Source organism: Orbicella franksi, chromosome 2 (assembly GCF_964199315.1).
Source record: "Orbicella franksi chromosome 2, jaOrbFran1.1, whole genome shotgun sequence".
Classification (NCBI taxonomy): Eukaryota; Metazoa; Cnidaria; class Anthozoa; order Scleractinia; family Merulinidae; genus Orbicella; species Orbicella franksi.
Genome location: NC_138146.1, coordinates 36,368,518 through 36,384,859, shown reverse-complemented (window position 1 = coordinate 36,384,859; position 16,342 = coordinate 36,368,518). Strand labels below are relative to the sequence as shown.

At 38.7% G+C, this 16,342-nt stretch overlaps 2 pseudogenes; one reads left to right on the top strand and one right to left on the bottom strand.

The window, feature by feature from the left end:
• LOC145479642 (uncharacterized) overlaps positions 1-16,342 on the bottom strand; it is a 167,662-nt pseudogene that overhangs the window by 88,195 nt on the left and 63,125 nt on the right.
• On the top strand, positions 11,888-15,275 carry LOC145480141 (uncharacterized; annotated as a pseudogene).

Below are 16,342 nucleotides of genomic sequence, written 5' to 3'. Positions count from 1 at the left end.
AAAATTAACACACAACGATATTGATGGCTGAGAAGCTTTTCAACGAAAAGTATTGAAGATAAACAGTGCTACTTGGCCGATATGAATGAGTCTCCTCAAAGACTGATTAAATTAATTTGAACTTTCATTAGGTGCCACGGCGTCTGCAGCAATATTTGAGCATTTTCCTGGTTTCTTTTGTTACAAATTTACAATTTGCGGAGTATTAAAGCCACTAACTTGAGAACTTTTTGGTCTCTCTTACAGACACAATTAAGGCAAGAAATAAACAAGTCGCTAAGGAGAAGCAATATATTTGAACCCTGACAAGCACACTATTGTAGATTGAAAACAGCAGATGATATTTGTTAAACCGACCTGTTTGTAATTCTAAAAGCTACGCAGCCACAGTAACGTTTCACTTTTGCAATAAAAAGGGACAATTGGCGCTACCTGAAAAATAACTGCCGTCCTTGGTCACATGACACGATATATAAAATACTGCGTGTAAAGATAGTGTATAACACTAACAATGCTAGAACGCATGCGTCTTACATGTTGAGCTCTACCATAAGGAAAACCACTCAACATTTGTGCGTGATTCCGTATGCAATGTATCCTTCACCTAATATAGAGGCCACGAACCCTAACTAATCTACGCATGCGTTTAAGGCAAATTAGTTTTGTTCTAAGGAGAATGGTACCACAAGGAGAGCAAGGGGTTACCTGAAACAGATATATAGCTTTGCGATGTTCAAAGTTAAGCGACGGCGATGGAATGTGTTTTACGTAGAGTACACATGTACCTTTCCCACCCTACTCCCACTACTTCCTTGCCTCTAGACTAATTAATTAATTGAAATTAATTAATTAAACAAACATTAAAGTTTACACCTTAGCGCCATAGGGCCATTAAGCGCCTTAGTTCCTTAGCTGCAGGCAACCCCCATAACCATCCCAATAGTGCACTCTGCACTAAAAATGGAAACTGGTACTCATCTCCACATCTGGCAACACCACTGAAACCCAAGCTAGGGTGCTGGATGACTTCTGGGACACTGTAGTTTTGTTGGGCATGCCCTATCCACTGATGTACGATATTTCCTTGTACCATTAGTTCTTTAAAACATGGATACAAATGACTGAGGTAAACTGTTTTGTGGACAAGGAAGGACCCAGCCAGTTGGAAGCAAAAATTAACTACCACTAAAACTGCAATGATGGTACATGCATTGCTCCCTAACTCACCTGACACACTAGACTGACAAACAGAAACCATCCACTCAGTTACATCCCCTCTTTGGTTTTGAAAAATGACAGCTGGTGCAGTGGTCCTGTAGCTCGTACCCCTGGAGAATAAAGAACTACTGCTGGAAGTACTTGGTTGATTAAGGCGTTGTTCACACCACTGACATGAACAAGCAACCCCTCCAGCCCCCCTCCCCCCCCCCCCCTCCTCCCCAACAACAGATCTGGTTTGGACAATAGAGACAATGCGTAATTCTCTCACCAGTTTCAGTAGTTTGATGTTGATGGCCCTGGCGTCTGTGACTGCATACAGTACAGTGACAAGGCCTCCTACCTGCTGGCTGATCTCTTTGATTACTTTCATCATCTACTTCAGTTGTAGTTGCACTTAGTTGGTTTACTTGAATATTAAAAAGCTGCCATGTCAATCTTTGTATAATCTGGTCGACATTAACTTCTCCTACCTCTGGGATGTCTTCATCATCATCTTCATTGTTGTTAATTTGTTCTTCTACTTCCCCATCTTCCAGGCATTCCTGACCCTCATCTGGATGTACAGTTTGAAGTCCTCCTGCAAATGCTTCGTTGCCAGTTTTTGACCATCCTGGCATATGACACAGATGTTGAGCCCATTTAAACAGGAAAGATGGAATGAATGCCAGCAGCATTCAAACAGCTTCCATGGAAGGTCACAAGATACACTGCATGATGGGCTGTCACATCTTTTACTAGAATCAGGTGGTGGATGAAAATGACAACCGAGAGGAAGGACGTAATTCTTCATCGACTTCTCTCCAAATAGGTTTGGGAGTAACCAGAAAGAACAGTTTCTTCTTTGGCCAGGCTGTCTTGGCAGAGGAGTTGCTGCATGAGGATTTGATGCAATTTCAATGAAGACATTTGCAATGACAGTGGCTGCCTTGCAGTATAGGCTGGTTAACTGCTGTCTGCTAAACAGAGAATTCTTAGATGGTGTGAAGCTGCTTCGCCAGTTGCTCTGCCTCTCGCTACATGCAAAGATTCCATGGACCTTTTCTCGCACCTGTTCATCAGAATCACTCACCTGTGTTTGTCGCCTGACGACACTGTGCACATGTTCAACAAAATATTCGTCAATGACGTGAAGGTGTGAAGAAAATAAGTTGAAAATTTCTCTGTTGCCACCACCATTCTTCCAAAACAAAATGTTACTCAGCCAGATGAGGGGAGACTTGTTGTAGTGCCTTCTGCGAAAACAAAAAAACATAACCCACAACCTAAAAACTGCATAAAAGTAGTCATCCAGACGATTTAATTGAAAAGAATGTTGTAGGAGGCCAGTGCAAGTGGGATGTAGTTATCTAGCAGGTTGAGTAAGGTGCCATACTGTAGATTCTTGGACTGGTGAAAAACGGTTTGTACAGCATTTCTTACAGAGGTCCAACCACCATAGGTTACTTCAAGCAGGAACTGTGTTCGCCATGGTTTCGGCTTGTCAGCCAGCTTTTTTCCAGGAAAGATGGATTCATATACAAACCGTAGGAAGGGTAAGAAGTTGGTGACAATGTCCTCATCTGCATTTAGATCTACATGTAAAGGTCCCATACATGGTACCAAAGAGGTGATAGGATTTGGGGACACACCCTCCCCCTATATACAATTTGACGGGATCAAATCGTGAGGGCCAGTCCCCAGGGAATAAAACAATAAACTTTAAGAGATATTCCTTACGATGGCTTTGAAGAACAAGACCCAAAGCAGTTTCATAGTTTTCCTTACACTTTAAAGGCCACTTTACAAAGTCTAGAAGATGCACATCAGAGAATGATCACATACTTCTGACTGTTGTAGCAGCATGGTAATCGTGTGCTCCCTAGTGATGTCTTTCCATTAATGGATCAAAAAATAAAACTGCTAATTCAGGTAATGTAGAAACAAATGAATGCGACACCTTTTCAAAGAAGCACTGAGAAAAAAGAGAAGAAGTCAAACTCTCCTTGTCGATGCCCACAGGGTTGTGAATGGTGTCAAGTTCCGTTCGGGGAATGGCACTGATGTCTTTGGCAACCTTGATGATAATGGTGCAGAAATTGTCTCCCACAGATGTTGTTTCATCTGTAGGTCGTCTCTTGGTGTACACCTTTGTCCAGTCATCGATCATAAAGGTTACCAAATAGTTATTTTCAATCGCATCTTTCACTACGTCATTGAATAAATCAGAGCTGTTTTTTGAAAAGTGACTAATTTCACGTTTCACAGAGCGAGAGCAAACTGTTGTTCCTAACATTCACTGTGTGTCAATACCTTCATCAGTCAAGTGGCAAAATTTTAAAAAAAGCCCATTATCTTTTTGTAGACTGTCACAGCGTTGTGACAAGCCAAAACATAACTGGTACAACAATGCTACTGTGCGCTTCTTATTGAGTTCTTTACGATCTTTAGAATGGCGGTCAGAGGAAACTGAGGATAAAATAAATTGAAACATATTGTCTGCACTGACATTTTTGCAAAAATCAAAGAAACATGCAGGGTCATAAATGGGAAGTTCACCATCTTTAACAAAATTAATGCTTTAAACATTGCCTTCTCCAGATGACCAATTTCTTTTTTGAGATCTTCACCTCACACAAATCAAGAAACAATAATATCACTAAAGAAGCAATGTCAACATGGAGCGAGAGGTAAAACATCCAAAACCCTGGGGCACTTATATAATATATGCAACCATCCATACCAAAATGCAAGTATTTTCCTCCAGAATTGATAAATAATACAATTTATAGCAAGTGATCAAGTTATTTCAATAACATCACACAACCAAACTGTTGCCACTATATCTACAGTTGGACCCTGCTTATTTGAACTTGGCTATTTGAAATTGCCCCTAATGTCAAACTTAAAACCAGTGGATTTGTCCTTCACTCGTTTACTATCAGTTATTTCAAACCCCCGCTATTTTTTTAGTAAAAAAAAATTTTTTGTAAAATTCATATATTTTCTAAAAAAAGGAAGAAAGTAAAATTACATACATTCAGAAAACTAATTTCAACTGATAGCTTACACACAAGGTAACAAATTTAAGCAGGTGATTTGTTTTTATATGGGGTTGTCACCTAACTCTATTACAAATCATCCTTACGGTTTTCTTATGGCTTTTTTTATTTATCATTACTATTATTGTTGTACACGTAGAATTTGCCGTTGTAACTTGACATTAAATTGTAATAAAAATACAATTTCTTTTTTTTTTTTTGTAATCTCAGGTTTGTTTACATACACATGTAACTTACCAGTTAACTTTACGTGATGTTGATTATCCTGTCCTTGGTCTATGAAAAAATTAAAAAAGTAATCAATACTTATTTATGGTACTTTACTTACTTTCATGGCAAATGTTTAGAGAAAGATATCCCTCTGTGTTACAGTTACTTGAGAAATGTCCAAAAAAATTATCACTAACCTTCTGACTGCGTCACTGAAACTGCACTTGCCCCGACACAGCTGCTCCCTCCACTTTCATTTTCTACGTCTGCAAGACAAAATGAAAATACATTTGTCGAGGTTCAGCTCTCTTGTACAAAGTAAACAGAGACTCAAAATTATCACTAACCTTCTGACCGTGTCACTGAAATTGCACTTGCCCTAACACTGGTACTCCCTTCACTTTCATTTTCTATGTCTGCAAGACAGAACTAAAAATACATTTGTTGAGGTTCAGCTCTCTTATACAAAGCAAACAGAGACTCAAAATTATCACTAACCTTCTGACTGCGTCGCTGAAATTGCACTTGCCCTAACACTGGTACTCCCTTCACTTTCATTTTCTATGTCTGCAAGACATAGAAGAAAATACATTTGTCGAGGTTCAGCTCTCTTGTACAAAGCAAACAGAGACTCAAAATTATCACTAACCTTCTGACCGTGTCACTGAAATTGCACTTGCCCTAACACTGGTACTCCCTTCACTTTCATTTTCTATGTCTGCAAGACATAGAAGAAAATACATTTGTCGAGGTTCAGCTCTCTAATACATAGCAAACAGAGACTCATCTTTTTACATTTAAAAAATTAACCTTTGAGAGGGTTTTAACACCTACACAAAAAAGTTACAAAACATTACAAAACGCTCAATGAGAATCAAACTTACCCACTGTTCTCGACACTCCTGCCGCATTTTGGTTTTCAGCTGAAAACAAATAGTAAAGTGTCCGTTAACATTGGTTCATAACTGTTTGATAAAGGGATAAATAAAAAAAAGTCATAAAATTAACATAAGAAAAAGAAAATAAAAAAGGTCAAAACTAACCTGCTGACGGGCTATCGTTTTCATCCTCACCTCTTTTGCTTGAGCAGTAGCGAGCAGTAGCACACTCTACAAATGAGTTGCCCTCTCTTTTTAATAAAAGGAGAATTACCGCTTTTTTTCCCGCATCTTATACAGCCAATTTTATATCTGTATACGACCTGGTTCCAACGCATTGCCCGCGCTTCGCTTTGTAACCTTTCTCCGACATGCGAAGGGAGCCACACAAGCTTATTGCACTTTTAAGTCCTTCGTATGTTGCAGAAAAATTTTCACGATCCCTGCCATTATTTCCCACCATTACAAACGAGGCTACCAGCGAAAAATTCGAATCCATAACGAAAGACGAACAAGAACGACCGATCGATTCTTTTCTTGAGAAGAGAATCGATTGCATGTTCTTTAGTCGCCGGTCACAGTGATATGTGTATCCCCGTGATATGTGTATCCCCGCACACATATCACTAGTGATATGTGTATCCCCTCCAAAATGGCGACCAGTGATATGTGTATCCCCCACCCCCCTCCCCTCTACTTTAAAAAGCAATATCCTCCTTGAAAGCGCTCTCGTCGTCCGGTCACTTACTGGACGAACGACTAACCCAAACAGGCTTAAAACACAAATTTCAATTTTTGTAGTTGAAAAAGTTTACGTATCTGCTGCTGGAATTGTGTTCTTGATCCTAACTGGTTTTCTGCGAGCAGGATATAATGAATTTAAAGTTGAACACCAAATGGATCTAGATATATTTCAATTTGAGTTTCACGGCACCGGATTTCTAGGACGATATTAATTGCGCGGTGCATTCTCACCCCTCGAGTAACGCATGTACTCCACTGTTCATCGCCTTGTTTGCATCTGAATTATCGTGGAGTGGAACACATATCACGGCTTCGACCCAATCGCCATAAAATGATTAGTGGCACTCGTGTATCCCCTGCACCCGCTTTTCAGTTCGACTTTTTGTAAGATATGTTAAGTCTCAAGCTGTATACATTGCTATACTGCGAATATTGCTAGCACGTTTCATAATATTCGACGTTTATTCTTCGGCAGTTAGCCTAGATTACGGCAGTCTTCAGGGGATACACATATCACTGCGCCATGTAATAATTAGTGATATGTGTATCCCCTGCATGCGGTCGGCGACGGTGTACAACCGAGGTCAGTGAAACTCCAGAAATCCCAAGCTATGAATAAATGCCGGGTGTGAATATTTCTAGCAAGCCAGTTTTGACAATGCAAATGTTATGGGCATTTTTCTTCTTGGGTAGAAAGCCAATATAACAGCTGTGTCCATGGGGATACACATATCACTAGTTCATGAAATAATCAGTGATATGTGTATCCCTTATTATCCCGTGCACGCGTGCACGCGTTTTTAGTGGAATTATCGAGTTTCAAACTTCAGTGAACCCAAGCCGTGTAAAAACGTCGAGTGCTAATATTGCCTGCAGTTTTGACAAGGTTGATGCGCTATATTATAACAGTTGTGTTTCTGGGGATACACATATCACTGCGCCATGAAATAATTAGTGATATGTGTATCCCCTGCACGCGATTTCAGTTTAGATATTTAGACATTCGAGTTGCAAACTCCGCAAACCTCAACCTGGGTATAAACGTCGTAGCGAGTAAGCAGCCAGCACGTTTCGGCAATAATTGGCCATTTTCTTCGATCAGGTAGATAGCCAATCTAACGGCTGTGTTTAGGGGATACACACTGAGATCACTGCGCCAGGAAATAATTAGTGATATGCGTATCCGCTATTCGAAGTTTTAGTCAGATATACAATCGAGTCGGTTGGAACTCAACCAAACTCAAGAAATCCTAATCTGCTCCGTTGGGCGCGAATTCATTTCTGGTTTCTTCTACTCTTTACAGCGCTCGTCGGAACCTCGCAACCGAGTCGCCATTTTGTTCGTTGAATGCCCAGGCGCGTATCAGTGTTTTGTGTATCCCCACAGGGGATACACATATCACTAGTGATATGTGTGCGGGGATACACATATCACGGGGATACACATATCACTGTGACACCTGTCCGGCAGCCATCTTTGTTTGCACTGCACATAAAATGCGCATGCGCATAGAAAATTTCCCACGGACCAATCAGACAAAAGTCTCCTTTGCTTCTGTGACAAAAGGATTGCGTTGTTTGTTCGCGATGAAGACTACCATGTGATTTGATGGCCGTTACCCTCATTAAACCACACGCAGCCCAAGCTCTCTCTATGAACCACACAAGCCAGTAACACAATATGGCATCGAATTATAAGGGTTTATATGGGATTTTCTACAAGATATCCATGGAGGTAGTTAAAAGTGAAAATTCTCAATAAAAATGGCTTACCTTATTCCACACGTGTGTTGTTTGCTCCTGGTGTGGTTATTTTACCGATTGAACTTGATTTAAACGACTTTTTTGAATTCCGATTTTCCCTTTATAAAGAGAGGACAAGGCGAAACACCTCAGTCGGAACAGCCTGCCGAACGAAGTCAAAAATCCCAGGCTAAAATGTACCCACGGCCATAAATCCACCGCAGAATTCAAGGGCAAAGGTTGATCTTTCATTTCAATCCTCTAGCCACACAATCGCAGCCCTGCGAGCGACGCCAGGCGGCTCTTCGTGTCCCCAGTGAAACGATAGAACTATGGAAGAGCTCCGTGTCGTTTGATCCGCGACCCAACGATCGTTGAAATCGGCTTGGAAACCTCGTCATGTTGGCAAACCAAGACTTCAGCTCGCGGGGGTACTAGACCGCAATTTGTCAAATTTGTCAAAGATAAGATCAACGGCGAAAGCTTCGTAGAAACTGAGGAGATCATTTTTTTTTAAGTGGAAGTCATGGTAAGTTTTCACGTTTACGCACCTTTGAGTTACTTGGTCCTCGCCTCACCAATTTAACTTCATCTCCCCATAATTCGTTAAGAATTCTCCCGAGCAAAACAGAGTTCAATTTGCTTACGGCAATTTCTCTCTCTTCGTATGCTCTAGACAAAATTTTGCTGGCTTCCATTACAGTTTCCTCACAATATTCGTAATTCCACAATACCCTAAGAGAAGCAAATTTAGTTTATCAGCTCGGGAATATTTTATAAAAACAAATCAAAGGTGTATAAACGAGAAAACTTACCACGACTTCCACTTCAAAAATGATTGTATCTCCTCAGTTTCTACGGAGCTTTCGCCGTTGATCTTAAGTTTCTTTGGTTTTGAAGCCATTTTGCAAAAGCGTTCTGTACGATTTTTATTTTGCATTGTAAATTCGACCTGAGGGGATTACAAGAAGTTTAGTTGACAAATTGCGGTCTAGTACCCCCGCGAGCTGAAGTCTTGGTTTGCCAACATGACGAGGTTTCCAAGCCGATTTCAACGATCGTTGGGTCGCGGATCAAACGACACGGAGCTCTTCCATAGTTCTATCGTTTCACTGGGGACACGAAGAGCCGCCTGGCGTCGCTCGCAGGGCTGTGATTGTGTGGCTAGAGGATTGAAATGAAAGATCAACCTTTGCCCTTGAATTCTGCGGTGGATTTATGGCCGTGGGTACATTTTAGCCTGGGATTTTTGACTTCGTTCGGCAGGCTGTTCCGACTGAGGTGTTTCGCCTTGTCCTCTCTTTATAAAGGGAAAATCGGAATTCAAAAAAGTCGTTTAAATCAAGTTCAATCGGTAAAATAACCACACCAGGAGCAAACAACACACGTGTGGAATAAGGTAAGCCATTTTTATTGAGAATTTTCACTTTTAACTACCTCCATGGATATCTTGTAGAAAATCCCATATAAACCCTTATAATTCGATGCCATATTGTGTTGCTTGTGTGGTTCATAGAGAGAGCTTGGGCTGCTTGTGATTAAACTGTATGTCATTAAAAACGTAAAACGTCTAGATCGTGACATGACTGTTTTCTTTTTGGCGTGAAAAGAAAAATCGTCTGGACTTTCAAGCAGAACTCTCTAATCATGCAGCAAGGAAACATTGCAAAGCGACCCACTATATCGTGACTGTATAAAACGCCTGAAGGCAACATTTGAGTAATTTGTGTGTCTTTGATCTGTAAAGCCTGGTTCACACTTTTGAGATAAGCATAACACAAGTGATATAAGCACAAGCATAGGCACAAGAAAAACAAACATGTTCCTTTTTTTCTAGTGCTTGTGCTTATGCTTATTTCACTTGTGTTATGCTTATCTCACAAGTGTGAACCAGGTTTTAACAAACCTGTGAGTTATAGCTATTACATCAAATGAAGAATACAAACTGAAACGTATTGGGAATTCCTGGAAATTTTGGTCGAGTCCTCTCTAAGACGGAAGTGAGAGAGACCACCCACCTATGGTTAACTTATAAGTTAGCAGTCTGATTACAATGCTCGTTTTCTTCATGGACCAGTTTGTCACGGAATAATAATAGATTCTTTTCTTTTTTTGTCTAGGCGTGTGCGTGGTGTTTCTTATCTTGGCGGCGGGAAACATGTCAAGTCTGGTTAATCTGCCCGTGCATGGCGATATTGGAAAAACTGGTGAATTGCGTATTTGGCTTGTAATCTGCTCTGTAGTCCTACTTCCTTGCTCCTGGCTCGGCACGCCCAAGGAGTTCTGGGGGATAGCTGTAGGGCAGTGCTAGTTTGGCGACAGCCGTGGCTTGTTTGATGATCTGTGTGTGTATCGGATTGGATTTGCCGACTGATTTAAAAACCGTTCAACAGCCTACTGTGAACTTCGAGAGCTTCTTTTCAGGTATGAAAACAGCGTGTCATCTTTCTCTCTTCCATTGTTCCTCTTGCATTAAAACATGCCACTATTCAAAGATAGTTTTAAGAGATGGCTCATAACAGTTTCCAGCATTGTTCAGCACTTCTTCTTTGATTATTCAATGCTACCTCTCGTTTTTAGTTGATGCTACAATAATGGGATTGGTGAACAATTTATGGCCTTTTATGTGACACAGGAGGTTACCATAGCAACGGTTTAACCCGTTAGAAACACTCTTAATTTTCGTGTGAGGAAGTGAAGTGAAGTGAAGTGAAAGACTTTATTTAATGAGGGTGACCCGTGACAGTAACTTAAGTTACTGATAAACTTGGGGCCCTCAGCTTAAAATAATTAGAATGCTAAAAATATATTATTTACAATAAAATGCTAAAATACGATATTATTTACAATAAAATACTTAATTAAGTTACTGTTAAAAATGGTTACAAATAATAAACTGGACTTACAATTTCAAACATGTTGGAACAATATTGGAATCCTGGCATACCGCAATTACAATTGAATCGAAAAATAACTCAAAATGACCTAGACAATATTCTATTCTTTTATGAACCCCATATTAGCTTTTTATTTCCTCACAAATATCTTTTTGTTCTTAATGCAATTTTTTCTACTTCACACTTTTCACCGTGTATATTTTAACGGCAGCGCTTTTTATTAACTATTTGTCAAAGATTGCACACTAATAATCGAAAGCTTGTAATCTTAAACTATTTTAACCAGAGAACGTTTTAAAATTTTGTATATGATGAGCACGACAATTTAAGGTGGCCTCACATACATGCTGAATTATACTGTAATGCAAGTGAGAAAACTTACCTTGGAAAGGGCTATTGATCGCTGTCAGCTGGGTTTTTGCTTAAGACAGATAAACATTTTCCATCATTAACCTAGCTTGTTCAAGAAGACCGTGAAACCCATAGCCAGAAATTCCAAACCACATGTGCGCAATAGACCGCAAGACTTAGAATTTTAACGGTATTTTAAACTTGCGGAAGAATAGAAGGATCAGTATGGAGATTCATATAAATCGAGTTTCTAGGATTCGTATTATGGACATAACCCCGCCATCCCAATGTCAGTTTTAATGATACTCATCAGTACTTTCATTGCAGAATTACTTTGTTTTGATAAATCAAACACTCGTTGCGGTTTTCTCGGTTATTACTTTCAGCGTTTCATTCCGAAGAATTGCCCTTTACAACACACAAAATGGCGCCTACCTTCATAAATGTCACTTCCCACATCTTGACTCAGCCGAAATCCTCTCCTGGTATCAATCCACCCCAATCAAATTTTTTTAAGTTCAAAGATGTCATTCAACATTTATGGCAATTAAGACTCTGTATACCCTGAAAATATTGCGGCTTTTTTAGCCTTCTTCGGCTAATATGAACGCATCCACGAACACTATTCTTACTTCGATCGCGCAGAAAAAAGTCTTGATTGCCTCTCTTCTTCGCATTAAATGCTGCACAAAAACGATTGCCATTTTGATACCAACAGCTCAATGATGGATAAAAGGCTGGTAACTACAGGGGCAGAATAAAAGGCTGGAGGCTCGGTGGCACAGGCTTTTTTGGGGGGGGGAATTTCAGAATTTTTTGTTTTGTTGTTTTTGCGCACAAAAAAAAATTATCAAAATCAAAATCAAAACAAGAAGGAAAAAATGTCTGATCGCTACCTGGTCCGTGATCCCCTCGTATCTATCCGCAATCCACCAGAAGCACAGTTAAAATATGTGACAAAACAACATGAAGGTGGTAATGAAGTTGTGTTCTGGCTGACAATTAAGGATGCCACACTGATACAGTGGCACAAATTGAAAAAAGAAACGCCAGGCATTGCATACATTGACATGTTAAATGGAATCATTCCAGGATAAGCGTTTAAGATCAGTCGAGAGAGTGATCGAATTGAGCGCCGACTTTCAAATCGCTGTTCTGCTGCTTCAATCACAAATCAGACCCTGAACAGAAAAGGAAATGTAAAAACAGAAAAGAGCATGAGGAAAAATTGTGTAGGTTGGCTATTTTGAGAAGTGAAGTGATCTCGGTAGAGAAGTGGGAAGCAGATCTGCGTTCCATTCAGTCAAAACTCGAAAAAGCAGAAGAAGAAATCTGTAACTGGAGAGCAAAATATGAAAATCTTGAGGAAGAAAAGGAAAAACTAATTGATGAAATGCTTTTAGAGATTGAAAGAGATTATGCTAGAGAAAAGGAAAAAACAAGAGAACTGAACAATGAAAAGCAACAACTGCCCAAGTACATTGACAGGTTGCAGAATGAAAGCTTAGGGATTAACAAAGGAGCTGGAATTCCAGACCTCAAAACCAAACAAGCAAAAAACAGAAAATTAAAAGAACTAAAAACTCAAGCACAGAAGGCACTTAATTTTGTTGAAATATTTGGCTAGGATTTACAGCTTTTGAAACTTAAGGACCCTAACAGCACTGATAGCTTTTCTATAGACTTCTCAACTACAAATCATCCCAATTCGCAGCAAGAACATGGTAGTGTGGCATCCCCAAGATCAAAATATGAAAAACTTCACCCCGATGACAAAAACACAGTGGAGAGCATACCCTTTTTAATGGATAAATTTGGAGTTGGGGATGAATTTATTCATGAGCTGTCAATGGCTGTTGATGATTTTCCTGTTAAATCCTATTTAATAAAACATGTCGATCTGATCTAAATAAGCAAGTTAAAATTTCTACCACGCCTGGGTTGGCACCTGGCGCTCAGTATTCCTTCAAAGAGTTGCTCACTGACAAAGTGAGAGACATGGTAAGTACTCATTACTGGACTGGCTTCATGAAATGTTGATGCCATCCAGCTATTGACACACATAAATAAACCCAGTTGAAACATTTACTTTACCCTAGAGCAATAATTCAAGAAGAGGATGAGAAAACTCATGCTCATTTCCTGCCTTAATCGATAACAACAAATAACATTGGTTCCCTGTGGAATTGAGCAAGAGTCCAGTGAAGGACCCAACATTTACTTGTAAATAACAGAAAAAAAATAATAAAAGTGACGTAACAACAAAACTGATCACAAAAATAAAGTACTTAATGGCTGGATATTATAATATTCATTCAGTATCTATAGTGTGCAAAATAAATTTAAAATATATATATATATATATATATATATATATATATATATATATATATATCTTAAGTTTTCTTTTTTTTTGAAATGTAAGTTGTGTATCATGTCATCCTTGTTGATGCACTTGTAAGTTCTAGTAATTTCATACAATGTGAAATATGTATTAACATCAAAACTGCATTGTGAGCTTTTAATCAATCAGACCGGCAAATAAAAATAGTTCTTGGGATTAAAGGATGTTCAATTTAATTACAGATAAGCAAAGGAACATTAAAGGATGGGGAAACAGTAAAAGTTAAATTAAGTGGTGATGGAGCACGTATGAGCAGGACAACTAATTTCATACTTCTGAGTTTCACCATCCTTCAGAAGGCGGATGATATTTTGTCATCAAAAGGTTAGTTAACTACACAAACATATGCAAGTGGTTATTAATTATTGTTTCAAATAGGTGTCAATTTAATAAATCTTATAACCTTCTTTTTCAGGAAATCACACTGTTGCTGTTGTAAATGGCAGCTAGAGCCACCAGACTTTGGAGGAGTCATTTAAAGATGTATTTTTAGAAGCAAATAAGATCATTAATGATGGCTTCATTGAAATTGATGGCAAGAAAGTTGGAGTAGATATTTACCTAAGAGGTGATTACAAGGTGAGCTAATATTGCAATATTCGCTATCATTTGATAGTCAAGTCATGTCAAGTCCAGTCATCTTCATTTTGGCAGGGTAGCCCCATCAGCTATAGGCTGGTATCAAAAGGGGCCTGGCATAAAATTAAGACTACATGATAAAAAATTCAGAATTTAAAACTACCTCAAACTATAATGTTGATTTTTTCCGTTTACAGTTTCTGCTGCTGGTTATGGGGCTAAGTGCGGCCAACTCAATTTACACATGCTTATGGTATAAGATACACAAGAAGGATAGGTAATTGATTAATAATTATGAAAAATTGTCTTAATATAACTGGTTGATTTCAAATAAAATTGAAGTAGCTTGAGAATCTCAGTCATAATTTTTATTAAATTAATTTGGATTACTACTTTTATTTTCATTTCCAACTAGAGGTGACATGTCTAAGGATTCTGGATACTATGATGCCATACCACTTAAGCGCACAATCCAGGAAATGTTCAAGTTGTCAACAACGAAGAGTGGTGAAAATTACTGTTGTTGCCATAAGCCACTCCTTGTCATCCCACTGGACCACATCATTCTGGATGAATAGCATTTGATGTTAAGAATCACAGATATTCTGATAGAAAATTGAAGATGCAATGCAGTGGGATGACAAGGAGGGCTCTTCCTCTACCAAAAAAAATTCCGTAGAAAAGTCAGATCATGTCCAAAAACTTATGGAGGCAATGAACAACTGTGGTGTCACTTTTTCAATATGGGAGAAGAGAAATGCAGACAGCAAGGGTAGTGGAACCTGGGATTGGACTAGCCTCTTGGGAGATGATAGGAAAAAGCTCTTAAGAGAGCTTCCCAAGAGGCTAGCCAGTTACAACTGTTTACAGAAGAACACATGCCACATGGTCATTCAGTTATGGAAGGTAGGTACAGGTTAAATTCTACACAATTTATCTGTTCATAAAGTAATCAATTGAGATAGCATCACAGTCCAAGTAATCAATTGATTCCTATCAACTATTACATCCCAATTTAATGACAAGTTGGGCAATTAGCTGTTTTTACTTGTCTGAATATTTTCTTGTCGTGATGTTCTGTCTTTAGGACTTTGCAGATCTGTACTTCAAATACATTTCCTCAAGGGAGCCATTCTCTACAGAACTATTTCGACCACAGGCACAAAACAATCCATTAAGACTTGACACTTTATGTTTTCCTAATTTATGATATGTACATGTGTTTTGAAATCCACAAATAAAAAAGTGGATCACGAGTTTTACCAAAATTGGAGATGAAAGAACAGGCTACAGAAAAGAGCAAGTCACCTGTTACATGCATGCAGCAGTGTATCATATACCCCAAGTGGTAGAAAAATATGACAATAAAAAACAGTTCAGTGGTCAAGGTAAAAAGTCTTGAAAAACCGTTTACCACTCTAAGCAGTTGTTTAACTAGCCTTGAAATTTATGTATGATTACATATTTATTTGCGTGACATGGTGTTACCATTTGCTGCAACTTATTGTTTTAGGGGTTGAAAAAACAACGATGATACGCAACGGATAATACAGAGGAAGAGCAACCACAATGATGTTCCAGCTGAGGTGCTACGCACTGAGTATAGATTGGAAGCTCTGAAGCACAGAGAGCGACAGCATCGTAAATACACAAAAAGGGCCCAGGAATACTGGGATGAACTTATCAAAACAAAAAGGGGAAAAAAGAGGGTAATCAGCTACTTAAAGAATATGACTCCATCAGCAGTTTCCCCAGCTGAAGAAAATGTATCCAAAAAAGCTAAAAAATCTAAAGAAAAACAACGAAAACCTCAACTAAAGAAAAAGAAATAAAATACTTTAATTTTGAAAATGTAATTTTTTTACATTTGCATTCAATGTTGAATTGTACACTTACTGAGGTAGGTGAAAGGTATGCATACAAAGATAAATGGTCATGTACAAAGCAATGTGCCTTTAACAGATTTGAATGTACACTTACAAAGTTAAAATTTGCAGAGTTGAATGAACACTTACAAAGGTGTATGTACAATAACAATGTTACAATTTACAGAGTTGAATGTACACTTACAAAGATGTGTGTACACTTAAAAAGTTTATGTGCCTTTTTAATAGAGTTGAATGAACACTTGTAACAAAGTTGTACATACTAGTAAAGATGAATGCGCATTTGACGTTACATGTATTTACTGACCACGTAAACTTGGCATATCATCTCAAAATTTGTATAACAAATTTTCCACTGACTCAGACTTAAATAGCCCTGCGTGCAAAAGTC